The sequence below is a fragment of the Lygodium microphyllum genome, chromosome 18 (genome assembly GCF_053477565.2).
Source record: "Lygodium microphyllum isolate KBCC chromosome 18, Lygodium_microphyllum_v1.1.10, whole genome shotgun sequence".
In the NCBI taxonomy this organism is placed as follows: Eukaryota; Viridiplantae; Streptophyta; class Polypodiopsida; order Schizaeales; family Lygodiaceae; genus Lygodium; species Lygodium microphyllum.
The window spans coordinates 108,893,536-108,902,447 of NC_141152.1; positions in this window are offsets into that span (position 1 = coordinate 108,893,536).

The window sequence follows — 8,912 nt, forward strand, 5'->3', positions numbered from 1 at the left end:
TTGGCAAGAGAAGCTGCTGCCTATGGTCTTCAGTTAGAGTAGTTGCCGAAGGACAAATCTCCTTTATGGTCCTATGCACTGCACGCAGAGAAAAAGGGAAAAGCTTCATCATCCGAACTTTTAGCCAAAGGTGATGCGATAAGAAAAGGGACTAGATGGGATGATTGAGATGATATCTTTTCTATCTATGATTATATGGCAAAATCTCAAGGATTTGAAGCACTTGTTGAGGAGAAGTGAAAAAGAGATAATGATCAGTCAGAATATTCGAAGAGGGTGACGAGGAGGAGTGATCCAATTTCTCAGCCTTCTTCTTTAGGACCAGAGCAAAGTATGGCTGATGTGCAAAAGCCGAAAAAAGTACAAGAAGATCAGAAAGTCATGAAGACAAAGGATCCGAAGTCGAAAAAGCAACCTGGTTTCAAGCTGCTTTCTGACATTGAGACAACTACAGACTTGAAGAAGGTGCTTGAGGATCGGATTCTTAACTACAAAATTGAATTCACTCTTGGAGAAGTCTTGGGAATTGCCAAAAGAGAATTTCATGATGTTATCATCGACATCATTAGAAGAAAATGATAGGTTATTGAAGAGCCAACATAGGATATGATTCATCAAGAGGCTTTAGCAGTTGCTGAAGCTATTATTCATGGGTTGCAAATTAAGGAGATTGATTCTAATGAGGAGATTACTGAGGAGTCTACAGATGGAGATTTATGTATGCATTCCAAGAAAACTCTTCAACCTTTACTTCAGCTCTTGTATAGTATGCTAAGAGTGATGACACACCTAGATTGGTGCCTCAAGAGCCATTTTTCCCATAGTCACTAGGCTTGTGTGACTACAGAGACTGTAGTCAAGCTTGGTGAGACAGAGACCCCTTGTGTTGCTCTTTTGGATCATGGCTCTAAGATTAATGTCATAGTGCATGGATTGTATGATACTGGTAGATGGCTAGTTGATGTGGATCATGGTTGGTGCATGCATGTAGCCAACAATACTACAAGAGATTTGTATGCTACTGCTTGTCTGAACTTGAAGATTTCTATTGGGGATGTGGATGAGACTTATCATTTCTTTATGTAGAACTCTTGTTCCTATCCTATTATTTTGGTGCAGCCATTTACTGTTGAGTCTCGGATGGAGACTAAGGTTCTAGATGATGGGTCTACCTATGCACAAATTCGAAGAGCAAGGATGGAAAGAGGGCTGTTTAGTTTATGACAGTTTGTGTCAACCATCAACGAAACAAGGATTCTTTGAGGGATTCCCCTCTTCTAGTGGGAGAGCTGGTAGCACTGTCTTGCGAGACGACGATGGTACGAGACAGGGAAAGCTCTTGCCTCCTGGGCAGCGGTAGTTTTCCTCATGTGTTTATGGTGTATCTACTGAAAGTACTTTGTGTTTTTAACATATTTCGGACATGCCTAGAGCTGCCAGGTAGTATGTGAAGAGAAAAGAAAAAGAATTGAAGCTTGCATGTGTTTTACAAGATGAAAACATGGTAGCTGGTCTTTATGATGGGCTGACATGCTCGGATACTATGCAGGATCTTTCAACATTACTGAAAACTGAAAATCAAGAGTTTTCATATGTCTTATAGGTTCATTCTCTTGCGATGTACTGCGAAATTGCCGATTTCATGTTACAAGAAAATTTGGGTGTTGAGAATTCTCAGCAAAAAGTGTTGTTTGCTGAAATATTTCAGCAAAAAGAGTTGGGTGTTGTTTATACATAGCAAAGTTTGTGTTTACCAAGGTATTTACAAAAAAAGTTGAAATTTGTAGGTTGTTGCAAAGAAGCCAGAGTACAAAAAATATATAAGACAGTTGACAAGAAGGTTAGATCAGTTGGGGCAGGATCGCTACCTTTGGACAGTGATGAGATGATTAGGAGAGTAGTTATGCATCCTCCTTTATGAGATCCTGTAGGTATTGGACACAGGTTTTCAACTGAGACACTGAAAGAGATGAAGATTCGGACTAAAGATTTTCTACTTCCAGTAGAGGTGAGATGTTGAGCAGACATGGGAGAGCTTTTTCTTTTTTCCTGCATGAGATTGGATGTGTTGATCCTAGGGTTGTGATACATATGGTTATTTTTACCATTCCACATGCCCCTTGGAATCTACAGTCTATTCCTGTGCCTAGAGCTCACTTGCCCAAATTGGTGGAGCTTTTGAATGAGCAGATTAGGATGGGGATTCTATAACCATCTTCAACTTCATATTCTTATAGATGGTTCACAATGGGACACTCAAATTCATACAGGACTTACAGCCGGTGAACAAGGTCACTATTTGGAATGCTAGTGCAAGACCTATTGTGGATGAATTTGCAAAGGATTTTCGTGGATGTGCTATTTATTCACTTGGCAATCTTTATTCCATCTATGACTAGTTCTTGAGAGTAGAGATTTGACTATGATGAAGACACCTTTAGGCCTTGGGATTCTATTCCTGAGGTTACCATGCCTTTCATTGATGATCTGCCTATTAAGGGTTGTTTGGAGAAAGAGAAGGATGAGACTTTAGATGATCATGGATGCAGGTTTTGTGTGGTCGTGCATATCAGAGATGTTGAGAGGATTCTTTGCAGGCTCGAGGAGTGAATTTGACATTGTCAGGGACTGAAGTCTATTTTTGGTGCCGGAGAGTTTTTGATTGTTGGACATATGTGTGGTTATTATGGCAAGAGGTCTTCCCCTACGAAGGTTGATGCCATAGAGTAGATTGCGAAGACTTGCTCTTCTACTTTGGAGGTTTGTAGGTTTCTTAGAGCTTGTGTATTTTATCTTATTTGGATTCCTCATTTTGCTCATATTGCATATGATCTCTACCAGCTCTTGAGAAAAGGGCAATGTTTTTCTTGGGACATGAGACACATTAGAGCTATGCTGAAATTGAACAGATTGTTGAGAGCTACTCTAACTCTTCGAAAATCAGATTATGAGTGTGGAAGAACTAATGTACTCATTGTTGATACTAGTCCTATCGGCATTGGATGTGTTGTTAGCCAAGACGATGCACATGGGAATAGGTATGTTATTCGATTTGGGGTGAAAGTCCTAAACGAGTGACAATGCAGGTATCCACAGATTAAGAGGGGGCTCTTGGGAGTTGTCATGGCTCTCAAGAATGATAAAGAGTACTTCATTGGTGCTGCTATGGTGGTCGAGACTGATTGCTTGCCTCTTTTAGGTATGATCAGGAGTTGTTCTACTCCAGATATTGCCATGCTTAGGTGGGTTGGGTACATAAAATCCATGAATCCTAAGTTCAGGCACATAACAGGTAAAGACAACTCAACAACTGATATACTTTCATGAGCCAGGTATGATGAAATGGATTTTTCTTGCATTGATGAAGTTGATGATGGGGCTAATCTTTCAGCCATGCATGTTGATCATACTTGCTATGTATCTGCTTTGGAGAACTTTGATGGGTCTTTGTATACAGGATAGTATTTACAGATTGGTCATTATTTGAGTACCATGTCTAGACAGGATGAATGTACTGATGAGGATTTAAAGAAGATCAAGAGGAAAGCTTATGGTTTCTTCTTATGGAGTGGGCTACTTTGGAAGCATCCACGAAAGCGAGGAGGACAACCATTGAGAGTTCTATGTGATAGATCTTCACAAGTGCGAATCATGAAAGAGTTTCATGAAAATCTTTGGGCTGGACATAGAGCTGTTTGGGCGACTCATGAGAAGATTAGAGAGCGCTATTGGTGGAGAGGCATATATAGAGATATCTCACAGTTTGTTGAAACATGCACTGATTGTCAATTGTTTTCTTCAGTGAGGCATAAAGGCGAGCTTCACCCTACTTACCTGCTATGTATTCACTAAAGTGGCTTCTTGATTTGATTACTATGCCTATTGAATTGTGGCGGATGTGTTACATTGTTTTGGCACAAGAGGATCTCATGAATCAGGTGGAAGGAAGAGCATTGAGAATGAAGACTACTTCAATGGTCTACAAGTTTTTGTTGGAAGATGTTATATGTAGATATGGTTGCATTGGGAAAATTATAGGAGATAGAGGTGAGTTGAATGCTAATGAGGCTAGGGAGTTTTTCTCTCACCTTAGCATTAAACTTGCTTTGACTTTAGCATATAATACAGAAGGCAATGGAAAGAGAGAAAGAGGCCATCCGCCAATTGTGAAAGCCTTGGCCAAAGGATGAGGTGGATGGATTAGGGAGTGGCCTAGATTGTTGCCTTATGCCTTATGGGCTAATCACACTACTAAGTGTGACTACAAGATATATGCCAGCTTATGGACAGAAACCAGTCATGCCTACAGATCCTTGCACACTCACTTGGAGTGCTTTACTGTGGCAACAATATGTAATGACTAGAGAGGATCTTTTGGCTCTTCGTATTTGTCTTGGAGAGGAGATTTGAGGACATTAAGAGAGTCGTTCAGAAGCTCAGAGAGACCAGAATTCAAAGCAAAGACTAATTTGATAGTAGACACAGATTGAGACCTAGAGAGATTGAGGAGGGAGATTGGGTATTGGTCTATGACAGTAGTCTAGACAACCAATATAGTGCTATCCACAAGGTTTCAAGATGATGGTTTGGGCCTTATTTGGTGCAACATGTCCGTGACAATGCTACGTATTCCTTAGTAGAGCTTGATGGTATGGCCTTATAGATTTTGATTGTAGGAAAGAGAATCAAATTATTCAAGAGGAGAGATGATGCAGCTTATGTAGTTGAGGAGTTGGATGATGAGTTTTATGATGGACTTGAGGTAGGAGATGATGTAGATGAGGAAGTGGATATTGCGGATGCTTTTAGAGAAGATGAGGAGATCACATTGACCATTGAGCTTGGTAGTGATGAGGATGGATAGCTATGGCCCATTCAGAGGATGTGCAGGTTTGGAGGGGGCGGATGTTGTGACGCTATGCACCCATCAATTATCTACCTTTCAAACCTACTACACGATCTTGCAAAGATACACTTGCCCCTTTTGAAGGTTATGATTGAAGAATATGTTGGAATATTGAAGACAAATTCAAATATGCTCATCATATTACCACAAAGGCCTTTAAATCTAATCATGGGGCTCCTTGTGGGCTTTAAAAAAAAAGCTTTTATGTTGTATGTGGTGAATTTGGAGGTATGGGTGAAGATTGTTCATGTGGTCAACAATCCTTTTGAAATTTTGTACAAAATAGCCACTCCTTTTGAGATGTTTATTAGGTTCTATATTTCCACCAATATTGTAATTTCTTCTATCTTTCTTGAGGGCATCATTGACATCCTACCCTATCCAAGCAGTTCTTAGGTTATGATAATTGTTCATGACACTATTTTTTTGTCATTATTACATAAAATTATAGTTGTAGCCATTCAAGGTTGCCCTTGCACTAAGGTTATATCAATGCTGCTCTTAGATGAGCGAAAGCCCATCTTGGAATTGCCAACTTGTGTGAAAAGTGTGAGGATCAAGATGAACTATCTAATGTTGTATATAGTGTTGATATTGTAGAAGAAGAGGATTTTTCCCTCTAAATGGTTTTTATGTTGTGTTGTTGTATTGTAAAATGGGTTGCCTTGCTCCTCTCTCTTGTAACAAATCATGATGGAAAAGAAGACTTGTAATGCAAGACTTTAGTCCCTTGTAAAGAAAGTGAAATTTCTAGTGTTTTGGGCTTCTACTTTTTGTATCTAAACTTCTCCTTGTACAAGTGTGTGCTATAGGGGTATAGATTTCTTGTCTCTATTGGCTCTTGACATGGTTTGATTCCTCTACTTCTGAGGAGTCCTCATACTTAACAATATAGCCAAAATCAGCCAAGGCTAGGTGTTGTAACATTTCACTATGGCTCAAGATTTTCCCTTATTTAATGGGACATCTAAACAAAATGTAGATAAGTTTATTGAGCAATTGGAAATCACTTGCCTTATAAAAAATAAACTAGAACAACTCTAAAATGGCAAGAACCTCCACTTCAAGTGACATATGAAGATGTTAAAGGGATCTTCTTGGAGCACTATCAAAAGGTGGAAAATCCAAATGGATTGTGACATGAAACTTTAAGTATTACAAAACAAAACTCATTGCATTAAGGTGGAAAATCCAAGTGGATTGTGACATGAAACTTTAAGTATTGCAAATGAACAAAACTGATTGCATGATTATATTAAACTTTTTGAAAAATTTTGGGATTTTCAGCCTCAAGCTTTGGGGAGGGATCAACCTCCTTAAATGCTTTAAAAAAGATAGATTTGTTATAGGACTTCAAGGATGCCTCAAGATCAAATTGAAACTCAAATTAGTTTCAACTTTTGAAGAGGTAGTAAACCTTTCCAAAGAGAAAGATTGGAAAATGTCTCAACTTGAGGAACTAATAAAAGAAGTGCATCAAAATATATGAAAGAGAGTAGAGAATACTTTTACCCTCTCCTCCTAGTCCTAAAAAGGGGCCAACTAATGATCATTTAAGGAAGGAGATCCATGAAGTTGTTGATATATTTAAAAACTTGAGTCAGCTTAGTTAGGGAAAGTGAGAGCCATACAAGATTAGGGGAGGAAAATGATTACCTTGGTTGATAAAAGAGGAGTGTTGCAGAGGTTTAATACTTATGGAAGGTGAGAGAAAACAAGAAGAACAAGAAGTGAACACTAGTGTGGATGAGGGAAGTAGTAAGGAAGAAAGTGGATCAGATAGTAGTTGTGATGATGTTCAGATTCTTTCGCTTGATAAGGAGGAGAGGAATGATGTCAATTAACTAGAAGCAACTAAGAAATAGATGATAGAAGAGATGGAGTCTTTTCTATAGCCAAGAGCCAATTCATCAAAGGATCTTATTGAAAAAATGTTGCCTATTGACTCATCCTTTGTTGACCAAGAAACTTTGTTGAAGGTGTTGCGTAAGTATGTTCATCACATCATATGAAGAAATTTAGAGATTCAAATGAGAGGACCTTCAAATTGAATTAAGGAAAGGGGTCAAGGTAGTTTCTTAAAGACTATGACCCTTGAGCTTTGACCAATAGCTTGCTTTAAGAGAATAACTTGAAAAGTTCCTCAAGGTAGACATCATCTATCCAATTGACAACTCAAAATGGGTAGTTCTATTTCTGATTCAATTTAAAAAGTATGGAAGATGGAGAATATGCATTTGCTACAAACCTCTCAATGCTACTAAGACCGATCATTATCCATTGCCATATATTGATGGTATCTTTGACTCTATGGATGGTCACAAATGCTATAGTATATGTGATGGGTATTTAGCGTAATTTCAACTAAGAATAGCACCAAAGGATCAAAAGAAGACAACCTTCATTACACCATAGGGATGTTTTTGCTATCGATTATTATCCTTTGGTCTTGCAAATGGTTTGAATTATTATCATAGAAGATTAAACTGTGTGTTTGCTCCTTTTTTGGGTAAGTTTTTGAAACTTTTTATGGATGACATTTGTGTATACTCTATTCAAGCTTTGCATTGGACTATGTTCTGGAGAAACTTGATGCAGAAGGTGGACAGCTTAATCCAAAAAACAAAAAAAAAAAGCCAAATTATTGGGACATGTATTGTCTCAAAAAATGGAATCTAGTCATATGATGACAAAATGAAATGCTTTCTATTGCTACCTTCTCCATAAGATATCAAGCAATTACTTACTTTCATTCAAAAAGTATTGCATGGCATCATGGGAGATCTACCAACAAAGCAACATGCATCTAATTGTAGTGAAAGTAGTATGTGGGTGACCTTGGCTATTTGGTGATGAATCAATTGTTGATCTATATGCATTGTATGTTAAACACTTGGTGAATCATGAGAGAGAAAAATAATGTAGTAGAGATGAAGAAAATCTAGATATTAAGCCATTTGATCCAAGGCGAGAGAGTGGAAAGGGTTGATGGCTACTGGTGTAAGCGAGAGTTCTTATTGATTCTTGGTGTTTATTTTGAATATTCGTTTGGTTCATCACTTGCTCCTTTTAAATGTTATGATTGAAGAAGATGTTGGAATGTTGAAGAAAAATTCAAAGAGGCTCATCATACGACTGCAAAGAACTTTAAATCTAATCATGAGGCCCCTTGTGGGCTTGTAAAAAATATTTTTTATATTGTATTTGGTGTTTTTGTATTTTTTATATTGTATGTGGTGTGTTTGGAGTATGGCTGAATAGTGTTCATGTGGTCAACAATCCTTTTGAGCTATTGCACAAATCAAGAGGTTTGTAATAACAAGCGTAAAACCTAGAGTTCTTCTTATTCTTGGTGTTTATATTGAATGCTTGTTTGGTACCTCACTTTCTCCTTTTGAAGGTTATGCTTGAAGAATATGCTGGAATCTTGAAGACAAATTCAAAGAGGCTCATCATATGACCACAAAGAACTTTAAATCTGATCTTGAAGTCCCCCCTTGTGGGCTTGTAAAAAAGAGTCTTATATTTTATGTGGTGTGTTTAGATTTTTTATTATTGTATGTGGTGTGTTTGGAGTTATCAGTGAAGATTATTCATGTGGTCAACAATCCTTTTGAGTTTTTGCATGAATCAAGAGGTTTATTATGTTCTATATTTCTACCAAAATTGTAAGTCCTTCCAGCTTTCCTGAGACCATCATTAACATCATACCCTATCCAAGAATTTCTTGGTTTGTATAATTTTTCATGACATAATATTTTGTTTTGTCACTACTTACAATTGTAGCTATAATCATGCAAGATTGCCCTTGTACGAAGGTTATATCAATGCCATTCTTAGATAAGTAGGCACTTTTCTTAGAACTACTAGCTTGTGTGCAAAGTGTGAGGATTTGAGATGAACTACCTAATGTTGTATATGGTGTTTAGATTATGTCAAAAGAGGAATTTTTCCTCAAATGGTTTTGTGTCATTGCTATATTGTAAATGGGTTAGCTTGCTCCTCT